This window comes from Vollenhovia emeryi, unplaced genomic scaffold, assembly GCF_000949405.1.
Source record: "Vollenhovia emeryi isolate VEMERY1.0 unplaced genomic scaffold, V.emery_V1.0 DF939245.1, whole genome shotgun sequence".
Classification (NCBI taxonomy): Eukaryota; Metazoa; Arthropoda; class Insecta; order Hymenoptera; family Formicidae; genus Vollenhovia; species Vollenhovia emeryi.
In genome coordinates this window covers 310962-333858 of record NW_011967121.1, presented here as the reverse complement: position 1 = coordinate 333858, position 22897 = coordinate 310962, and the positions used below count along the sequence as shown (strand labels likewise).

Here is a 22897-nt window from a genome sequence, read left to right as displayed (position 1 = left end):
TTAAGACAATCTTTAAATATAAGAATAGATTGTAAGCAAGTCTTAGCGCGTACTCAGTGCGCACCAGTGCGAGCAACCGAAATCGCTATTATTCCGTTATTCGAATAATCGGCGTAGAGAAGGCTCGCGGTTCAACACCCGATTGAAGACGCCAATGGCAGATAGAGGTCTCGATTTATGGCACGGCAAATTATTCCTCCGATTACCGGTATCGGTGACCTAGCTACTGCTGATGATTAGTCGGCGACGGATGATCCCGATAATTACAGCGGAACGCTTTGATACACGCAAGGAGAGCGCGCTTCCATTTACGACGGAGAACGCGACTCGTTAGCGTCCGTCGAGGCGAGATCGTAGACTCGAGCGTTGTGCACGAATGATAATTAGCCGTACAAAGCTATAATGAGAGCGAGAGAGTAGGGAGAGACGTGAATTCTCTGTTGTACAGGCGTCATAATAATTACAGTGTTCGCGCAACAACCGCGCGAGACGATCTCGAGCGCCGGAAAAGAAGAAGTTCGTCTTCCGAATTGACGCTCCTTTTTGAGATCCGTCACGGTTCTTTGTGCGCGCTCTACGGGAACTATACAGGGTGTCCCGGTAAACTCTGCGCGTAAATGCCTCTTGTGCGGGACGAGATGCGATCGTTCTCTCTTTTCTTATGGAAGCTGTGATTTCAGGGAGATTTCCTAAGCAAATAGGCAAAAAGAAGTCGCGACAGCCCCTTTGATATTTTATAAATAATCTGCTTAGCTTTTATAAATGGTCAGCTACATGCTTTTCTCTTAGCCTCGTTGAATTTTAATGGAATATTTTGTACGAAATAGGGCATAATTTTTTTCCCTGTTTAACTTTTCCCAAGAAACTTTAGCCATCATTTTATTTTCGATTAATTTTCATCTAGAATGTAATCTAAATTATAATTACCACGATATATGATACTGAAAGCAAAATATATTTTTGCCAAGAAAAAATTATTTTTAAAAGAGATCCGCCATTGAAGATTCTCCATGGCGAAAGGTGTCTTCTACTGTTACAGTTTAAAGATGCATTCGTAATGTTTCGCAAAGCTCCGGACCGGAAGTCACGAAAGAGAGACAGACCAGTGCCGGTAAGTATTGGGCTTTTAACCCAAGCGGATGCGAAGGTTTGTAATTTTACGTTTCAAGCGCGGACGTAAAATCACAAGCCCTCACGTGCAGACGCTCCGGCCGACACTAAAAACGAAGAGCCTACAGGCGATAGGCTACGGTATGCTGTCCGGCAGGTGGATATCGGCTCGAGGAAGTACGACGAGAAGGAGGAGACGCAAGCGAGAGAGATCTCGATTATTCAGCAATGAGATTCGCAATCGACGTACTCTCCCTTCTGCCGCTCATTACGGATGCTGTACCGTTGGCGCGAGCGCGCACAAATCTGCGACGGATATCTCCCCCGATTCTTCTGTTCCGTAAAGCGTGGGTCGATGGGGAAAAGAACGATGGATCGGACGGCAACGACGAAAATCTCGTAGAATCTCGTCGGCGATTCTCGCCAATTAACCCGCCGGTACAGACGTACTATATAACTACATCGCGGAGAAGGATGATATCGATATCTTACTCATTATTGGTACTTTACGGACGAGATAGATAATATTTAAATTGAGGAAGATGTATCGATAATGCGGGTAGTAAGAAAAAAATGAACAACATTTTAAATAATTGTACCGATGATATCGAGTAACGATGAATAGTTGGAAAATTTCAACGTGTTGGATACTTTCCAAATAATATGATAACGCAATGCAAGAATTTCCTTGCACGGAAAAAAATAATTTTGCTGTGATAGCAAAACCGCCGTTGCTACTGCATATTCGTAGTAATAGCAATAAAATTTAGTTGATAGAACTAATTTTACGAATTATTCGTCATTATAGCAAAATCTATTTTGTTGCGAGAATAGAACAAAATTTGCTGAGTGTATTTGTAATTACAATCACATAAATTTGCTACTGAAGCAAAATAATATATTCTTAGCAAATACATTTGCTGTCACAACGAAATCCCGATACGCCTGATTCCCTCCTGAATAGATAGCACTAGTACCACATACTGCCGCGACGTGGCGACCGCGCGTCTTTCTCGTAAGTAAAAATCGTTCCGTATTAGTATAAAAGGCGAGCTGATATGATGCGAGAGCGAGTTGTCTGGATCATGGATAGACCTCAATAACCTGAATATACTTTTGATGACTATGTGATTTAACACAATTTAACACAATTTAACAATTAGTTACAAAGTAAATTTTTTAATAGGAAGCCTATTGATACCCCACTCCATATTAAAAACTGTAAGGAGCAACAAAGGGCCCTGTCAGGGCTGCCTGAAACCTACTAAAATTTCTGCTCGGGATAATTTGTTAATCCAGCAAATTATATCCAGCAAATTGCGATTAGTATTCGTAACAAATCTTCTTGCTGTCCATATAATAACGAACAGATTTTGCTACAACAGCAAAAAATCTGCTGTGTCAGCAAATTATTTTTCTCCGTGTGGTAATTGCCAAAGTGACGTATAATGACGATTTAGAAAACCTACGAACTATATAGGGGAAGAATGTTCTTTTAAAATGTATCCTGAAAATCATGTAATCGTGGAACAACACAGCATTTCGAAGAATTTTATGAGAGGTTTACGAAATTTTTCCATACATTTTACTCGAGGGGGAAATCGCTGAGGTGTACAGATTGTGGTGTAGATTTACAGATTAGTACAGATTTACGGTATTACTGGGCATTACTAGGCATTTCTTGGGCATTAGTTTGGGCATTAGGCCTTGCTGGGGCATTATAAAGATAAAATAAGATAAAACCAGATAAATAAGATAAAATAAGATAATAAGATAAAGTAATGCCCACTGGGCAATATTGGGCATTCGCGTACAAGATTTTGGTCAGCGGTTTTACAAGTATATAGGGTGTTGTGTAATATATACTCGCTTCACCTCTTATTTACGGATAGAGCGGACTAGACTGAGTTGACAAGTCCTTTACCATTTTGCAAATTTCGCAATTGTTAACGAGTTATTAATTATTAAAAATCGCTGTCTTAGCCCGGCCTGCCGCCCGATTCAAGCGCGCGGCGAGAAGCGGCCGTCCCGCGATTGGCGTTGCTAGGCGCGCGGGAAGTTGTTTATGGCGCACGGCTACGGTTACGTATAATAAACAACTCCTCGTGTGCCGCGTCTCATCGCGCGCTTGAATTGGGCGGTAGGCCGGGCTGAGACAGTGAGTTTTATTAACTAATAACTCGTTAACTATTTTGAAAATTGCAAAATAGCGGAGAACTTTTCGACTCAGTCTAGTCCGCTCTATCCGCAAATAAGAGGTAAGACGGGTATTACAGAACACCCTGTACACTAAATATAATTAATAGAAAAATGTATGGTAAAATTTCAAAACACAAAGTTCTCTCATTAAGTTGTTCGAAATGCCGTGTACAGTTCGCAAATTTTCTGAATCATTTTACTAGTAAAATGTATGGTAACATTAAAAAAAACTCATATTATACATGTTGTCCCACGATCACACGATTTTCAAGATAAATTTGATGGGAAAATTCCTTCCATGTGGTTTGGACTATTCTTATCCAATTATTCAATTCGTGTGCGGATTCTTTATTATGATACTTAATTTGCCTCGCCCATTGTGCCATTCTCGTTTACAGATGTCGAACGCTGTGTGCGATTTTCTGATCGGTTTAACCGCTGAGTTATATGATCCAATGCATCAAAAATACAGCAGCGGATTTAACGACTGTTGAATTCATCGGTTTGGGAAATACTGGGGAACGATCCGGCTTTTCAGCGAGCCTGTCTCTGCGGAACATCGAGACAAATACGTCCGTTATTGCATTTGAAGAGAGACAAGTCGATAATCAAATACGTGGATGGAATCGAAGACAGGAAGAGGGAAACGAAGTACGTTTGTTTTCTCGTATAAAAATTCATACTATCGATGCGTAAACATATAACGGAAATTCCGCGGCATTTACAAATGCAATGCGATAGTAAATTGTGTTTGTAAACGTTGGGAATCCCCTTCCTGGTAACGTGCCAATAATATTTTGGCATTGCTGACAGTGCTTTCACGCGAACCTTATTTCAAGTGCGCTCCGCTGGATAACACGTCGCGGAGTTTAATTACTATTTACGTTCTATCGACCATTGTTCCGTTTTCTAAACTTGATTGAAACGGCTCAAACTCTAGGCATCACAGATTTGCATTATATTTATCACAAATAAATTCCCCTCAAATGGATATTCTTTCGCTCTCCGCGCGCTCCATTTTTCCGCTTTCCTACGCTAACTAATTCGAAATGGAAACAAAGGGGCGCGGGACATCGCTCGACAACCAGACACAGAAAGTACTTTTGTTCCCGCGCGGCGCACAAAAGGAGGGCGAAATTTCGCGTCGGCGCGAACGGGGGCGCAGTGGGACGCGCATTACCGGGGCTCGTCATTAGCACGCACATCCGTAAGTAACGCGGTGAGTTCGCGAGCGGCTTATAAGAAGCTGAAAAGTGCTCTTGACAAAGTATCGCTCGGGGAAGTCCGCAAGAAGAGGAGGTAGGAGCCGGGCGATCGTCGTAAGAGCGCCGCGGCCGTAGTTATATCGGTAGCGCGATGCGACGAGACGCCTTTTTGCTCTCGCCGGCGATTTTGCATACTTAAAAAGTTTGAACTTCGCTTTATAACAAGCTTAGGACCTGCGCACGGTTAACGAGGAATGATTTACCGCGCTCCTCGCCATATGGCACGTACGGGACAGCGCGCGCATACATCGCGACGTGTATACACAGCCGGCGCGCGCGGGGGAGGAAAGCGACCGAATCAATCACCGCCCGGGCCGAACCGACGCGCGGCCTAATATAATCGCGCCTAATAAAGTTGGCAGCCACTAAATTTCCTTAATTCGACCTCCCCCGCCCTCCCGTCCTTCCGATCGGTCCGGTCGACCGGTCGCCGAAACGATTTAACAACGTAATTTGCCCGGCCGAATTGTCTCGCGACAAATGCGCGCGGATGCCGTCGCCCGGCGGACGTCGTCTCTCCCGGGGCTGTCGGGGATCTCGAGGAGATTCGACGCGGCGTGATTTACCGGAAAAATAATGATTCCACGAGTCATTGGAGAGCGAGGCGGGGAAACGCTGCGGGGGATGAGAAGCGAGAGGGATGAAATGGAGATCGCATCAATCAAAACGAGAAATTAATAAAGAGAGTTCGAGTGCCGGGCGCTAAAAGTAATATCGCAAAATTTCATACTCACGCGACGTGACAGAGTGTCTTCTGAAATACTTAAAAAGTACACTCGAAGGTGCAAATTGGGCCTATAGGTTTTTTATGGCATATGGGAAATTCAGTTCTCAACCCCCGGCGGTCTCGTTTTCAACGCGTTATTGTAATCTCGTGACAGCTTCGCCGAGAGAAAAAAAGACCTCGGTCTAAATCTCACAGGAAATAGCCATAAGATCCATTTATTACCAATTTGAAGACACCGCGTGTGTTCCCATGGGCTCGTAGCATTTTACATGCTTTCTTCCTTCTTCGAAGAAAAAGGCAGAAATAGCCCTATGTGCCGAAAGGAATAGACATGTTCGTCCCATTTGGCACACAGACCCATTTTTCGTCCTTCTCGCTCCCCTTTGTGCCAATATTTCGTCTCAGTTTCCCCGGGACCCTTTAAAAATTACCGTGGCCGACGTGATATTTCACGCCGTCGTGTCTAAACTATCGGGACTGACCCAGTGACCGGTCTCGGCAACGGAAGGTCCACGGCCTTTTCCATGCTTCGTTATGGGATTTTTAGTATCCGTCGCATCTACGATTATTGCGCGTAACTAAAAAACTACTGGGTGGCACGGATAAATGTGAAAATCCGAGACACCCTGTTTCGTGCTCGTTCGACTATGGGCAACCGACGCATCCGCGCGCATTTACATGGGAGATTGACGTTGCGCGCCGCCACCGATCCCCCCATTCGCGTATATCCTCGGTGCATTAACGTTGGAAGTTGCTGATGAAGAAAACGCGGCGGCGGATTGACCCGTGGACCCCTTTCCTTCCGCTCGGTAACCTTTGCGCAGCAACGTATGATTACGTTCCCCGTTACTTTTCTAAACCGGCGAAACAACGAATCTCCCTATCGCTTTCTCGCCGCGGACTCCCGCGTGTTGTTCGAGCCATAAGCACGGTAGGAACAGACCGGGTCTCGGACTCGATTCTTCAATTCATTCGAAGGAAAAACGTACGCAAACATTCGACTTTTACAGAAAAGTTGAAAGTCAATTGGCTAAAAATCATACGAATTAGTAAAATTCTCCTTGGAACCAATTCAAGAATCGAGCCCCTGAAATCTGAGGATTAGGGTAAGAAGAGACTGATAACAGATACCGTGCACCTTTCTCTCTCTAACGAGAAGAAAGTGAGGAGACAATTGAGCGTATGGTCATTTGTACACATGTTCATATTTGTACACGTACGCGCCACATCTATACCTCACTGCGCAGACGCGAGTAAAGAGAGAAAGCGACTCTCCAGAAGTCAATCAGTGGATTATCACTGAAAACAGTGAATAGTCGCCGATTCATTTTTGAAGAGTATCCTTTGCTACCTGATCTTCGTCGCCTACAAGAGGACACGCTCGGTCTATTCCGAGGAGGAAACCGAAGACATTGTGGTGTACAGATTTGCGGTATTACTGGGCATTAGGCTGGGACATTTTATAAAGATAAAATAGGATGAAATAAAATAAGACGAAACAAGATAGATAAGATAAAATAAGATAATAAGATAAAGTAATGCCCACTGGGCATTAGCGGTTTCCCCCTCGGTCTATTTTTTTACCTTAAACCGATATCTACATAATCGTTGAAACGTATGTACGATTGACACGTTTACTTGAACAAAATTTGTTCGCACGACCCTCCTTTATTTTGGAAATGAAATCACCTTTACCTGAAGCACCGCGAGCTCCGCAAACACGAAATTTCTGATATCGCTCGCAACTCGCGATATTACTTTTTAGCGCTCAGCACTTTAACCCTCTAATTAATTCTTCGTTTCGATCGATGTGATTTCCATGTTGATCTTCGTTCCCTTTATGTTAGTTTCCGTAACTCTTTCCCCGGGCTTCCCGACTATAATATTACACGCGGGGATGTTCCCGCGATGTCATGCTCGACTTTGACGTCGTAAGATAACATTAATCGAATTTCGTAATTACTCACAATATTCGCCGTCACTTGAAAATGAAGAAACTTTCGTGAAGAACTCTCGAAGGTCTGAAGTCTTAATTTGCGCTTTACGTTTACTTTACAAGAACTTATCGCAAACCGCAAATTCTAACATTTCAAGTGCATCTCTAACACGATTTATAATTAATTTCTAACTTGATAAAAAGGCTATCAATTCTACGCGCCGCGAAAACGCGCAGCGATTGTAAAAATTTCCCAAACTTTTGCAAGAGGTTAACAAAGGGAATGAAACACTTGAGCGAATTGTCGATACAATTTCCAATTACTTGGCGCCGACAGCGATTTGTCGCGCTTTGGAAAATCGACACCACGATCTTGCGGCTATCTCTTGAAGCTCTGCAAATTTGCTGGAGAGCCATATACTATTCGATTCGCGATATCAAACGAAATAGTCGGGAAGGGATTTTCGAGGCGTCGAGGTGAAATATACGACGTGTACGGGCGGGAACGTATGGGAGGGTTTCGTATACCCTCTTGATTTAGACACGATGATTCTTGCATTTCATTTTGCAGTGGCGCGAAAATGGCGCATATTGGCAGCCGGAAAGATTTATCGGCCGGCGCGGGGCACCTGGTATCGATAAATCATTGGGATTGTAGCCGGCCCTGGCGTAAATAAATTAATAAATTACCGCGGCTGTAGCAGTAATGATTACAGCGGTTTGGCAAACAGCGACATTTTAGCGTCGCGGCGAAATTGACGATTAAATCCAGCGCGCGCGAGATACGAAGGCGAGATCCGGCCGCGGGGCGGGGATTCGCCGGTTTCCTCGCCCGGCGTAATTTTCAATAGGGAAAGAATACGAGTAATTGACGTGCGCGGGTTCCAGTCCTCGCTCGATACGCGGAAAAGATCGATCTGAAAGTATAATTTATGGAAAGCTCCGGCCGCGCGCGGTAAATTCCTGAAATTCTCTTACACTATCCCGTTTCACGGGGATATCCTTCGCCTTCGTCCCGCAATCCTACATTCTCGTATTTTCACCGATTCCGTCGCTTCCGCGCCGCTCGTTCGTCCACGTCTGTTCCAGCTCCAATTTGTGACGTCCGCGTTGGATTTGACGAATGTCGTACCGGGGGTAAACGACCCCGATATCTCGAGATATTGGTAAATCTCTCCCTCTCCCGTGCCCCGCGCTACCTTCTCGCTTATGGAAACAACGTCTCGCTTCACTTGCAGCCACTTAATCTCTCTCGTTAATTTTGCACTACGATATAATGCTCTCTACGAGCGCGGCCGTGTAACCCGCGACCGGCGTTTTCCCTATCTATCTCTCTCTCTCTCCCTCCCGCCGGAGCAATCTTCCCGCGAGCATCGAAGCGTGCGATTACGTTTCACTTCATTCTTCGCGTATTCCGCATAGCGCAGAGGTGCGTTTATGCAGCGCGAGCGAGTAGACCCCCGTGTGAACGAACTCGGTGTGAACGGAATTTTGAAATTGTGTATTCAAGAGTGACCGAACCTCATCCAGCATAAATCCATCGGATTCATGGGATTCCGATGCGGATTGAACAATTCAAGTTTTGACATTTTGTTATTCTGGTATTAGGTAGTAATATCCATTTAGTAACATGATATACGCAACACATTTCGAAATCATATCGTATCGATACGTTCCGCGAATAAAAGGGGGAAAAGGTATCGGATGTTTTATTAAAAAGCTGTAGCGACGAGAAGGAAAATTATTTTATTAAACAATTTTTTTGGCGCTCGACTGTTGCCCGTGGACATAAATTGTGTATTCCGAGGGCCAATTCTTTAGGTCTGACTGGGATTGTCGGATTCTCTCCCGTTAAATTTTTGCCCGTTTTAAAGCTACGGAAATACGACAGGAAGAAAATGCATCAAACAAAAGTGAATACGCGACGGAATCCGATGAAAGGGATCAATGTTGCATTCGCTGAAATTAAATAAGAGCGACGCAAAATTCAATCCTCCGACGCCGCCAGACTTGCCTTAAAAGGATATAATCGGTATTTTTAAAATCGAAGATTAAATCCAATAATTTTTTCCGTCGCGATTAAAAGCAATCTCTAAACATTATCGCCTTTCTTCTGCTATAAGGGATTTGAGCTGGGAGAATGTTAGGGGCAACACATTTCCAATATACGCGCGATAATTCGAGGCGTTTGCGACTAACGCGGCGATTAAATCAGCAATTTGTAAGCCCCCAATTTAAATGTGAAAGCTCACCCCGAGATACGTCTTACAAATTGCTCGCTTAATCCACCCTAATTCCGAAGACCTTGAGTTATCGATGTGTTCGGGAGACTTCTCGTTCCTAAAATTTTAACTCGGCGGACAGTTGCGCCGGCGCCTAGCCACGGCACTGTCCAATACCTCCGAGAGATCCTCCTGGAGATGAGATAGTCACGATCCGTCGTGAAATTTAAAGAAGCTCCAGCGGAACTGAGAGAACATAAGGAATCGAGCTCCGGAAAATTCTCATTGACGAATCGCACCGCCGAGCGTAATCGCAAACGGTAGTTTACCCGCGCTGACAATTGATTAGACTCGGGATAATACAGAGAGCTCGGGCACACTGACAATGAGAGGAAAGAGAGAGAAAGAGAGAGAGAGAGATTCTGTTCCGACAAGTACGAGTCGACTATGCCGCGCATATAATTACGTTTTCCCTCATCTCGCATCAATTCGACGTAGTGCCACTCCATCGTAATTCGTTTCCTACTTTCGTCTTCCTCCAATACTCCTTCAGCGAGCGCGTCCTTACTCTCTCTCTCTCTCTCTCTCTCTCTCTCTCTCTCTCTCTCTCTCTCTCTCTCTCTCTCTCTCTCTTTCTCTTTCTCCGTTAGCCACTAGACAGACCATTCCGAGAGAAAGAGAAAGAGAGAGGGGCGTACCGTGCATTTTACCGCGACTGCAAAATTTAATGAAGTCACAGAGAAGGGGAAAAAAGCCCGTATCAGCATCGGGCGTAATTTAAGGAGGTCAGGCTACGTCCGCTTTGTGCACATTCACCGAGCGTAATTCTTTATTAAATATTTCCGCCTATCACTTAGGATTTTGCGTTCGGTGACGCGATTAGGATCGTCTTTTCTTTACCGAAAAAGAACGTGTGTAACCGGAGTTTCATGTAAGTAACGTCGCGGAATACTTTATGGCTTATTGCAAAATCGATAGTCCCCACCGACGAGAGAAATTCTTTGTCCGTTTGCAATTTGCAGAAATGGCGTCGTGCGTTATTCTTGAAATATTGCGCATCTATGCATTAATACGCGCGAGGTTAGCATATCAAACTTGCATACAGCGCCGCTATTGTGTCACCTGTACGTGGTATAAATTTACGAAAATGTTACGGAATAAAAGTACCGAGGTCTTATTCGGCCCCGCGCCATTACCGCAGGCCAGGCTTCAACAGAGGAAATAACTAAAGGGACGATTTTCGTGATTTTTAATGCAACCGCGGCCGCACGCGAAAGCACACCGGGTCACGACGGAACGATTTTATCCGTTCGCACAGATTCAAAGGGGAGTATCGAGAATTTTCTGAACTTTGACGTGGCACGCTCATAAGACGCGAATCGCTCGCTCATGCGAGAATCGTCGCGCTTTTGCTTTTGATAAAGCCCAGCGGCAGGATTTTTAATACCGCCACGCCGCCATCCATCCATCCACCCGTGATATCCATCCGTACGTCCGTCGTGCCTGTATGAAAACGCGACTCTACGGAATGAAGGCGAGGACCACTTGACACTAATCACGATACGTGACCGTCAAAGTCCGCGGTAGATCCTCGAGTGGACTATTCAATCGCAAAAAGGAAATAGAATCAAAGAGAGCAATTAAAAGCCGACATATCTACCGGTCTTCATTCTTTTATTTCCCTCCCCTCTCTCTCACTCTCTCTATTACTATCCGTCTGTCCATCTACCTATCTACCTGTCCAACTCTGTCTCTTTCTCTTTCTCTCTCTCTCTCTCTCTCTCTCTCTCTCTCTCTCCCCCTCATTCCCCACGCCTGCCCTTTCGCTGGCCTTTCGGACCTTTGCATCGTCCCTCAATCAAGGTGCCCAGCGCGCGCGCACACAGGCACGCGCATACGTGTGTGTGTGTGGATGTGAGAAGATACCGCATCCGCGTGTGTACATAACCCGTCGAGATCCTTCCCTTGTTAGAAGTCATTTCAAACATTTGCTATATCACGATCGCTCGCCCGCTCGCTCAGTGCTGCTCAGCCGGTGCGAGCGTTTCTTGCCCGCCTCGCGGTCCCCCGAGCTAGGAGAAAAGACGTCCGGTCTCGTCGGAACGAGACTTCGATGGTCCCTCGACACGAATTAAAGACCCATTCGCGATGCTGTACCTACGCTCGGCTCCGCTCGCCTCTTCTTGCTTGTCGTTTCTACGTATGTGGTATGCGCGACGATGGGCTAACGAGCGTCTTAAGTCGTCTCGTAAATACGACGAATCATTCCGGATATTAGTCACAGATAGGAATCCTTGGAAAGCTTAAAACGTTAATATATTCAACTCCCGGAGTTAACAGGAGAACGCGCGACGGTACGCAAGTACGAAATGCAAATTATTATAAATTTTCGTACAAACGCGTTGGACATCGCAGCTTTGGATTTTCAATATCATTTTCTTATTAAACATTCTCAACTCCTATATACTCAAATTATTCATTGTTTCGTATGTACGCAATAATCTCTAATCTTCTTAGAAGCATTTAATAATCTTACATTCCAACAATATATAGAATTATTTTGACAATGAGATCATTTCAATCACAAGCTTCAATTTGAAAATATGTTATTTTCTATCCAACATTGTTTTCCTCCCATTCAAGAAAATTACTCTTAAATAATAAGCACATAGTTTCCTTGATTGAATTATATAAAATTGCTCCGTTCAAGTAAGTTTTCTTCCTTTGACGCAATGTAATCTCATTTCAAGATTTTCACGTTGAAACTAACCATATTTTCAAAAGAAGAATATTCTTTTTCTCCGTGCACCTAATTTTGATCATATTCAGTTAAACAGAATGTCGCTTGTTACGAAGGATTTTATACGGAATATCTTTCCTCTACAATTACGGTCCATATTTGTGTCCAATTGACAATGAGACAATGAATATGTCGGGTGTATTTATATATGTATAATGGCGCTTAGTGCTTGATCGCGGGATGTCTCCCAAATTTAATCTGTATAATACGATTATTTCATTAATGAAATCACATCGTCCCTTGCTAAAACCATGAATGTGCAAATTTTGATAAAATACTTAAATAGCTGAAATTAACTATTTAACTATTTTGTGAAAACTCCGCGATTCATGGTTTTGGCATAAAAGGGATACTTTAATAAATTTATATTATTAATATTTAATAAATATTAATAAAACGTATGCCGAGCGTGTGTTGCGATTAATAGTTTAATGTCCCAAAAATTAACAAGAATTTCAAAGAGTTTACAAGTTTTTTTTTATATTTGCTGATGTGCCTCTCCTTAGATTTTCAAGACTTTCAAGAATTTCTTTGTGTCCCGGAGTCTCGAGTATCCTGAGCAATAATTCAAGACTCTACGCTCACCGAACCGAGGACTCGTAAGGAAGAAAATTAAGTTATTAGGCGTGTGTCGGTGGTCAGGCGATTCCCAGCGTTCGATGTATTTTTTTCCGGATTCTCCGTCCCCTTTCTCACTCTCTCCCTTTCGGTCCCTCTCTGTCTTCCCGGAATATAAAGGAGCCCTACAGGTGAAAGTGTGCCCGATGCGCAGCACCAGCTTAGTCATCCTAAACGTGTCGTCGGACCTCGAGTAGGTAGAACAATGCCCGGCTCCATGCGTCACCCTCTTGTCTCATAGTTGCTGTCTCTTGGAATAAACGCGCTAGATGCTCTACGTTAAGAAGAGCGATTAGCGTTGTTTGCCCTCTCCTTACTGTTTATCCACTTAAAGTAGAAGATCTTTCGAAACTAATTGCAACATTAATAACTGACTGAGTTCACTGCAACAATGATCTAACCCCGTTTCTAAGAAACTGGCACAGTGAAACAGTAAATTTAATTTTTCTAAATTTTAAAAACGTCCTCTTTCCAAATTCCTTCAAAAAGAAATCGCAATCATACTGAATATTAATCATTACAATTGAATTGGTGATTGCAAAGCTACAAAGAATTTCCGAAACTGACTGCTCGTATAAACGGACTTGTCTTCAGATCAGCGTGTAATTTTTTCGAACATTACACTCAGACTCGTGAAAGACAAGCGCACTTATACATTGAAGTCAATTTCGAAATTTGGACGTTGTAGGTGTCTACAGTAATGAAGTCTATAGTAATAAAATGTAATAAATAGGGTTGTGTCTTCGGCGAAGTAGGCACTGCGACGCGCCACTTATTAATTTTTCGGCGAGAAAAATAGCCGGCTAGCACTAGACCAGAATTCGAACCCGGGATCTGTCGTTTGCCGGGTGAACGCTCTTCCAACTGAGTGTGAGCCATCCACGCCCTCAGAAAGGATTTCTGTTACTGAGACAAGAAATATTCTTGACGCATTTGCCATATATTTCTCACAACCTCATTTAGTATAAAAATAAGACAATATCAAAATAAAATCAATAATTCTTTATTGAATTAAAAAAGACTGACTTGCTATATTGAGACAAGAGTAACTTATATAAATGTGAGTTTATATATTCTTGGGTTTAGAATAAATTTTCCCTCCATATTACAATGCACGAAGTTGGCACCAGGATACTCGACAAAAGACTATACATAGTATCATTTTATTCTAGATTTTAGAATTTTGCATTTAAGATTAAAATATTCCTTTCTCTACAATAAATACGATTGGCGCTGTATCGATCCTATTTTATGATACATTCAAGTGTAATAGCATTGGACCCGGAAATGTTTTCTGTGGGTGCAGGAAGGATTTCTGATTGGCGCTATATCGATCCTATTTTATGATACAGTCAAGTGTAATAGCATTGGACCCGGAAATTCTTTCTGTGGGTGCAGACCCACACGTTAGACACATTAGTCAGTGGCTTTCGTTAGTAAATATAGGGCTAAGTATAGGGTAAATACATGGTTGAAAATAAGCGTTAGGGACAGAAAGCACTCACAGAAAAAAAGAATATTCTTCTTTTGAAAATATGTTCAGTTTCAACGTGAAAATCTTGAAATGAGATTATATTGCGTTAAAACTTACTTGAATAAAGCAATTTTATATAATTCAATCGAGAAAAAGATATGCTTATTATTTAAGAGTAATTTTCTTGAATGGAAAGGAAATATTGGATACAAAAATAACATGTTTTCAAATCAAAGACTTTAATAATTAAAATAATTTATTGTCAAAATAATTCTATGTATTCTTGAAGTGACAATTATAGTTTTATTAAATGCTTTGAAGAAGATTACAGATTGTTGCGCACACACAAAACATTGAATAGGTTAATTGAAGTACATAAGAGTTGATCTGACACTTATTCTTTATCTGTGCACGAGTCACTGTAAAATTTACAGTAATTTAAGTTATTCTTTCGTTGTGGACTTTTTGTAATAATAATGCAAAGTTTGCTTTATACTATTTTACAAGTAAAGTTAATTAGTTGTTCATTACTTTGTGATTTCAGTTCCGTGTTTCTAGGTTTTTGCAAGTTTTCTCAATTCAATAATAAGCTATTTCAAATAATAAAATAATTTCAATAATAAAACATTATATAGCCTGAAATTTGTTATCCATTGAGTGTAGAAACAATACAAGTTTAATCCGATTTTTTAATTTAAAAAATGCGCGTAATGAGAATCAACAAGCAATTATCAGATTATGTTTCTACAGAGTAGCTTCAAGGATTCAGCACGAGAAGCCCGTGAAATCAAGTTCTTGCAGTAGTTGTACAGTTTTATTGCTCTTTTGTAAAATTTGAAAAATGGGACTTACGTGGTTTTTGAACTCGATTCAATTGATCTGATCGGATCTCGTCCGTTTGTTTTTATAAAATTCTCTGTAACAACACAATTCTATATCATACCGAAAGGTATTTTAAAAGCTAACGTTAAAAGTTCCCCAAGTCAAAAGGATTCACGTTGAAAGACTATTTCCAAATCGTGTGTTTGAAGAGAATTGACTCCGGGATTTATTTTAATTAATAGTATTCAGTTGCACGTAGGCGAACGCAGGCGTAAAATCCCGACGGGATTCGCAAAGAGACTCGCGAAGAGCCGAGGGAGCTAATCGCGTATCTATCCCGTTTCTCGCCGCGTCATGTTGAGACGACAGACACCCCGCGTAATTTATCGCACCGTTTACATAATCGAAGGAGCCGTTGTTGGGCGAAACGTATACATTCGCAGCGGGATGCATGTTTTGTCGCGATTTGAGAATGTATTCCGCGGATACAAAAGGAAAAGGGAGAGAGAAGGGGATGAGTAATCGTTGGCAAGGTATCATTTTTCCCTAAAAAATAGGAATGAAGAATCGAACAACCACCGACACTAACTCTGAAAAAAAAACGAACTTACGCGGATACTATTCAACTATTCAAGTAGAAATGTATGTTTCCGACTATTCAACGGATGTCTGTATACGTTTTTCTTGGTGTTACTGTTAACGGAATATAATATTTTAATGCACGATTATTTCAATTTCAATAATTAAAAATGTTTAACGTGTATTTTCCATATAAATTTTGAATATATTATATAATTTCTTCTCGGAGGAACTGTGCGAGTTTGTAATTAATTTTTTAATCGAACAGTTTAAATATTAACTCTGTGAAAATAAAATGAATAAAAAATAACGAAGATAAATATTTTAAGCGCGCGGTTTGAGTTGACACAAACGTGCCCGCGTTAGGCCTTTAAATTTTCGCCAAGGAAACGTCAGCTACAAGATCGTCAACGGATACGTAAAAACTTGTACTACTGTGATAACATTCTGAAATATACTTGTTTACGAAAGGCAGTTCAAAGTGGACAAACAGCGTGACTGTCAAACAAACAACACTTTGCGAAGAAAACGGCGGAGAACCTAGTCTTGATGAGTCCAACAACAACGGGCGACCCATCATGCAACTGTTATGCTATCAAGGTAATGGACTATGATTGATTCGATAATATAGTGTGCTGTCTTTGACTTCAAAGGCTAATTAATTTCCCAGAAGATGACAAACATTGCATTAACCACCTCCGCAGTCACGAAGAAAATGCTTATAAGTGTCTATGACGCAGGAAAAGCGGAGTAACTTATAAGAGAGAGAGAGAGAGAGAGAGAAAACGTTTGTTTCACAAACGTGAAATGCGCCACTTGTGTTTTACCGCGCGCCGTAGATTAATGTAGTGGATTTTCGGCGAGCTCATTGGATGTTTGCCGGGGATTCTTATGAGTTATGGACCGGATATTCAATACGAGTGCCAAGGATATTCATCACATTTTCGTACTTTTTTGTAATATGTAAATGAACTTGATTTCATTTGCTTTCACTGAAATAATCTTCCCTCTTCAATCTTATCTCCCTTTTCGACTGTGCTCTATAATTAAACGATAATGATAATTCCAGCCGTACAAACACCGCGACTTTAATTCGCAATTATTTTGTCCGCACTCGTGTCGTTTCCTACAATTCGTGTAGCGTCGCGACTTCGTATCGAAAAACTTTAATTCCTGATCAAGCCGGAAGATTTTCGTCATATCGCGTGATTAAAACAACATTCCTCAACCAGCGAGATATTAGCTCGAAAAATACCGGGAATATCGCCACAGAGGAATCCATAATGGATGCGCAATTTAAAGAGACGTTAATAAATGGACGGCGGTGTAAATATTGGGTTAAAGTTGGCAGTTTCGAATTCGATTTCTCGAATGTGTATCGCGCCGCGCGGATTGCGTTTAAAATTGATAGCCCGATCAACGACACCCGCCTCCTACAATTGAATCTTCTGATAAATTTCCCATCTATCTCGACACGCAACTTCCACGACGCCTGGCGTACCGACAACCCCTGCACACGCCCGAGAGTCAAATAATTTCTCGAATTGTAATGTCGCCGATAAATCAATCCTCGCCGTTCTCATCCGCGGGCGCAATTGTCTTTGACAATCGCATTCGCGAGCACAGCGGCGCGTTAAACACGCTCGAAAGGCTACACGTCAATTCGAAAGTTTAGCCCTCTAGAGCGGCAATTTTTTAACGTGGCGTAAAGGGCCATTTTTTAACACCTACATCAACCCTCGGTCTTTACACTCGTTTTTAATTACCTTCCTCCTCACATTGGAGTGCGAGCTTGGCTTTGCTCACTTACGTAGCAACTCTGCGAGCGACTAAAGGGTAAATAATGGACCGCGCAGATAGCGGCGCAGCGAGAGGAAATACAGAAAGTTTCCGCCGACAGTTTAAATTTCATTAAAATTAAACTGAAATCTATTATAGTTGGCACAACGCGATTCTTTAATAATTTATCCAATTCTCGTCAACAATTCGTCCTACAATAAATTGATAATAATAATTGCAAACTGTTCAAAGCGCTACGGCGATGATAAACTGTATATTTTATTTAAAATGGAATAAAAGAAATCGCTCGCCAAAGTGGATTTGTATGCGTGCTGCGAGTTAATTTTGAAAATAACCCGCGATAGTTACTTCCCAACGGGCGCGTAGAATGACCGTTCAATATTTAAATGTTTAGCTCGACTTTCCGAGCTCTGGGTTTTATCGTGAATCGAAACGCTAACAAAAAAAGAGAGCGTAGCTCTCCCGAGGACACAATACTCCTGTGTCCATTCTCGCGCGCGACTGAAAATGTTCTCTCTCTCTCTCTCTCTCGCCGCGTTAAAATTCCGAGGACCAGTAGTCGCTCTTTGTATTCGATATATATCGAGATCGCACCGCAGGATGCATCCGGGAGAAGCCCAGAAAGAGGTGCGCAAGGTGGTACAATATAAAATCAACCGTTCATTTAAATATAAACGAGCCGCGTCGGACAAATACGTTTCGTCGGGACGATGAACACGTTATCCCCCACACCTCTAATTCACCATCCTCTCCCGCACGCACCAAGACGGCGATACAATGCCGTGGCATCGCGTATAGCATAAGCCATATTTACATATCTTGATACATACACATGAGAAAAATCGATGGCAGCCACGATGGCCAATCAGAAAGCGGAAGGCAGGCCCTACGCACAGACGTTGTACGTGTACGCGGCCGTCGCTCCGGTTATACGGCATATACAGGGTGTCCCAGACCTATCAAAAAGTATTCCACAGGAGAGAAGATGGAGGTAGATATCGTGGAGGCAACGGTGGGACGATCGTCGCTCCTTTCGGGGAAATTTCTAAGTTTGGCCGACGGTTAATAACACCTGCGTTTGTATCATTGGGACGCACGTGGGATTCGAATCGTGAACGTGTATAGTAGACGCCACTCGTAAAATTAAATATCTAGTTTTACGAAGCGAAGATAGAATCGGTATTCTGTACTTCTACCCTCTACTCCGCGATACTCTCTTGATTACTTTTCCCGCGAAGAAAATATCGAGAGGTACCCTCGTTCGTCGGATATCATTTATCGATGTCATCGCTTTTCCTATTTCTCAATTTCCATTTCTTGATCAGCGAGCCCCGGATAAAATTTGCCTCGGTGGTCGAATTGGTGAGACGCCCGCCTAGAGAGAAAGGCGGTCCAGGTTCAAATCCTGGCAGAGGTAATGTTTTTCGCGATAAATTTTCTGTATTATTAAAAATGCCGGATATGGTCAAGAAAACAGTCAAGTTGTCAAATAAAATTATCGTCGCGACAAAGTTCGCTTCAACTTAATCCAGAAGTGCTCTCATAATCCGACGTTTCGTTCTTACTTTCGTTGCCTCTCGCGACACTGAAGATATCGCTTTATTCGAGATAAAAAAAAGAAATGCCATTCGTTACTTTTAGTCTCCTTTAGAAATTCAATACAGAAAATACGTTTAAGAAATTCTACTCCGGACCTTTTATCACGTGGCGCTTTAATGGTACCGAAGTGCCATTAGGGACACCTTATGCATGCAATCGAGTAACGACCGCCTCGTTCGCGTTACATGCCTATTCGGCCGCGCGCGTTAAACAGTTCGTCGAAAAAGGCACCTACTTAAAAGTCCACCCTCTCCCTCCCTTTATCGGCTTCTGTCGTCGCACAAAACCGTAAATTCTCCTCGCATTTCATTCGGAGGAATAACGAATCGCTTGTTTCTGGGAACGGCGATACACGCGCGGCAGGAAGAGGGCGCGCGCTGGGGGAGAGCCCAGGGGGAGGATCAGGGTTTATCGTAAACGACCAATTTTATTCTCACCACGAGAGCTATTCGTCGCGCGAAGACGACGTAAAGACGTCTAGACATTATTATTTAGGAGGGAATCGGGTTGCAACGAGAGAGAGATGCTTGCGGCTATCCCGCGGGAGGCAGGCACTCGATAGAATCGAAAGGAAGGACGTGTCACGGAGTTGGCTATCGATGCTCAACACCGGGAACGGCTATCGGTTATCGCCCATCATCCGAGTCGGAATATCGATATTAATATTTGGCACATAAAATATCTCGAGATCTCACTAGATGTAACGTTTAATTCGCCCTCGACCGTCATAAAATTCACGATGGTGAATTTTACTCTCTAAAAGGCAATCGCTGAAAACAGTGAATAGTCACCGATTTGCAGTAAAAATCCCACCGATTGATTTTTCAAGAGTGGATTGTAACCCACAGCGAAAGAATACCGCTTTATGTCAATGCAATTCACAGTAGTGTCATCTTATATAAATATATATTTATAAATATATTTATATAAATAATGTTAAGATGTAGGACATGTAGGATAAGTTAGAATAAGTTTAGGTGCAAGTCTGTAAGAAGATTGTAACCCTAAGGGGGATAATAAAGCTAATTCTAATTCTATATTTATACAAATATTAAAGACCATAATTTTTATGGGTTTTCGGTGGTTTTTGCCATAAAAATGACATGGTAGTGTCTCGCGCCAAGTATAAGCGTAGCTAGAACGCGCGCGCGTAGTTTACGCGAGTACGCGAGTACGCGAGTTGACAGGCCCTCAGATTTTCGGATCTCAACAACGGCTGATTCGATGAACTTCTAAGTGCGTTCAATCGATAGCTTGGGTTTGATTTGTATAATTAAAGCGTTTTTATTTTACTCCTATGTGCCCCATGAGTGGAGATATTGCAAAGCAAAAGTGAATGTGTCAAAATCCGATGTTAGGAACGTCGTCCCGGTCGTCGTCTTGGTCGACCATGTCCATTTCACATTTTTGTCGTAACATGGCATTGGCGCTGCAGACGTGACTGACGTCACCTACTTCCAGAGTTCCGACGTTACGCTCATCGAGCGCGCGTAAACCGAACTTATAAAGATACTTTAGAGGAAATATATTAGGCCGTATCACTAGTACATCAATTCCGCTTTTTAGATACTCTTCACAATTATGTTGCAACCATTCAAATTTTCATGCTATAAAAATAAATCTGTTGAGTTAAAAAATGATTCTATATGTATACGCCTGCTTGAGTTTTTGTAACTTCTAATAGAATTCTTGAGTTATTTTGCTTACATTAAAACTAGATACTCTTAAAATTAGATACTCTTCACAATTATATTGCAACTATTCAGATTTTCATGCTATAAAAATAAGTCTGTTGAGTTTAAAAATGATTCTATACGTATACGCCTGCTTGAGTTTTTGTAACTTCTAATAGAATTCTTCTAATAGAGTTATTTTGCTTACATCAAAACTATTATCAGATGCATACACACACCTACGTACGTACACATCTATTTTCACATTCTAGGGATGTACGAAATATCATGTGCTGTTAGAAGTTAGGGTTGTTACAAATATTACGAAATATTTACTACAAAATTTGTGATATCACCTTAAAAAAAATAACCTTTTTTAAAAAAGATAAAAAAAAGATGCCACGTATAAGCATCGTCCAATCAAGCATTGTATAATTTAATTATTTGGATATTATATTTTATTAGAAAAAAAACATTTTTATTTTCTCTACAAAAGTATCTTCTCTACAAAAGTATCTTCTCTACAAAAGTAATGATATCATCAAATGGCGTCAACTAAAATGAATATTTATACAAATTAGATACTTAATTATTTTTGATATTAAAATGTTACATCCAAACAATCGAGCATAAAATTTTGTCGAAAGAAATAAAGGAAGTAATAATACGACGAGACAAATTTTTAATTCTTATTTAATAAAAATATAATGCAAACAAATTTAATACAAATAAATATTTTATTAAAAGATGGCCTTTTCTAATTGAATTGTTGGATACATATCGGTCTTGATTCACGACATTATCTATTGTATACGACAGTATCTAGTTTGTATGTTCATTTTTAGTATCTATAATCAGCGCATCAAAATATGTAAATATAAACATATTTGAAAAAAAGAGCGGAGGTCCGATCTTATCGGTACTTTATCCAAACGTTACCAATCACTATCTTGTTACCAAGTTAAAAAATGAAAGAGTGGATTACGAACCGTGGTGATGGGAAGCGCGGCAGAGTATCCCAGATAGTCGCCGGAGCCAAAGAGCCAACGTCTGAAACAGAAGAAACACTATGTTAGAAAAATAGAAACATTACGGAAATTCGAATACCAATCCGGTCTTGATAAAACAGAGAAGGCACTGAGCTCTTTTCTTTATTCGAAATAGATGGGAGCAGAACGCTACTCGGAACTGGAACGTTACCCTAATGGATGGCAAACCACCGATATTTTCCCCCCATCTGCTATTTGACTATCTATTCGCCTGCATCATAGCCCGCTCTTATCCGATAATATCACAGGGTCGACGGAGCAGCAGCGTGTCCCGTGAATTGACCCTCGAGCCCCTACGTATCCGAAATATCGACGCTCGGCGGAGGGTCGTCTCTCTAACGCTCTATCCCCGGCGTACAACGTTCGGTATCGTTAAGAAAATGATAGTTCCCGGCGCGAATCGCGGCGGGAAAAATGGAACAGCAGGTGCCGGGGCTACGCAGGCAATCTGTCAGTAGGTGGGTCCGTGTAATCGCGCAGCGCCGATTCTTACGTTATGCCTTGCGTGCCGCCGTTTCCCCCCCGGACGATTTAAACTTTCCACGTCCTCCCAGCGGCGTAATTAGGGGAGGTTGGAGGAGACGCGAAATTGGCCGAGTTTACCCAACATCGACGTGTTTAACATTCATTAATTTGCCGGGTCCATAATTTTTCATTCCAACTAAAATTATGGACGCGGCGCCCCGCGAGAAAAAGCCGCACTCACGTGTGTGCGCTGCGCGCGAGAGGGAGGAGGGGGGAGGGAACGGTAGAAGATGCAATTTAATCTTTCGCGAGTGAGTTGTTAGAAAAAAAAAAGAGAAAAGAGTTCGTTTAATGTTAATGGTGTGTTACGGCGCGTTTTGAAATGATATGGAGAGGCGAATCTCGGCCGCATGGCGGTATTTCAAGGGGTAAATTTAGAGCGGGAAATAAGAAGAGAACGCTGTGTGCAAGGTATATAAGGAGATTCTGCATAAGGAGTCAAATGCTAAACATGCTCCGAGCCACTTAGTTACGCCCGCCGTTTCCACTCCAGCCCACC

General features: G+C 42.1%; 1 long non-coding RNA gene across 1 annotated transcript in view; it reads right to left on the bottom strand.

Annotated features, from left to right (window-relative positions):
• The window catches only part of LOC105560012, a 175379-nt gene that overhangs the window by 80423 nt on the left and 72059 nt on the right, over positions 1 to 22897 (bottom strand). The window contains exon 2 of the long non-coding RNA XR_001008789.1: positions 21814 to 21874. This is a non-coding gene — a long non-coding RNA (uncharacterized LOC105560012). The remainder of the gene's footprint in view (positions 1 to 21813; positions 21875 to 22897) is intronic.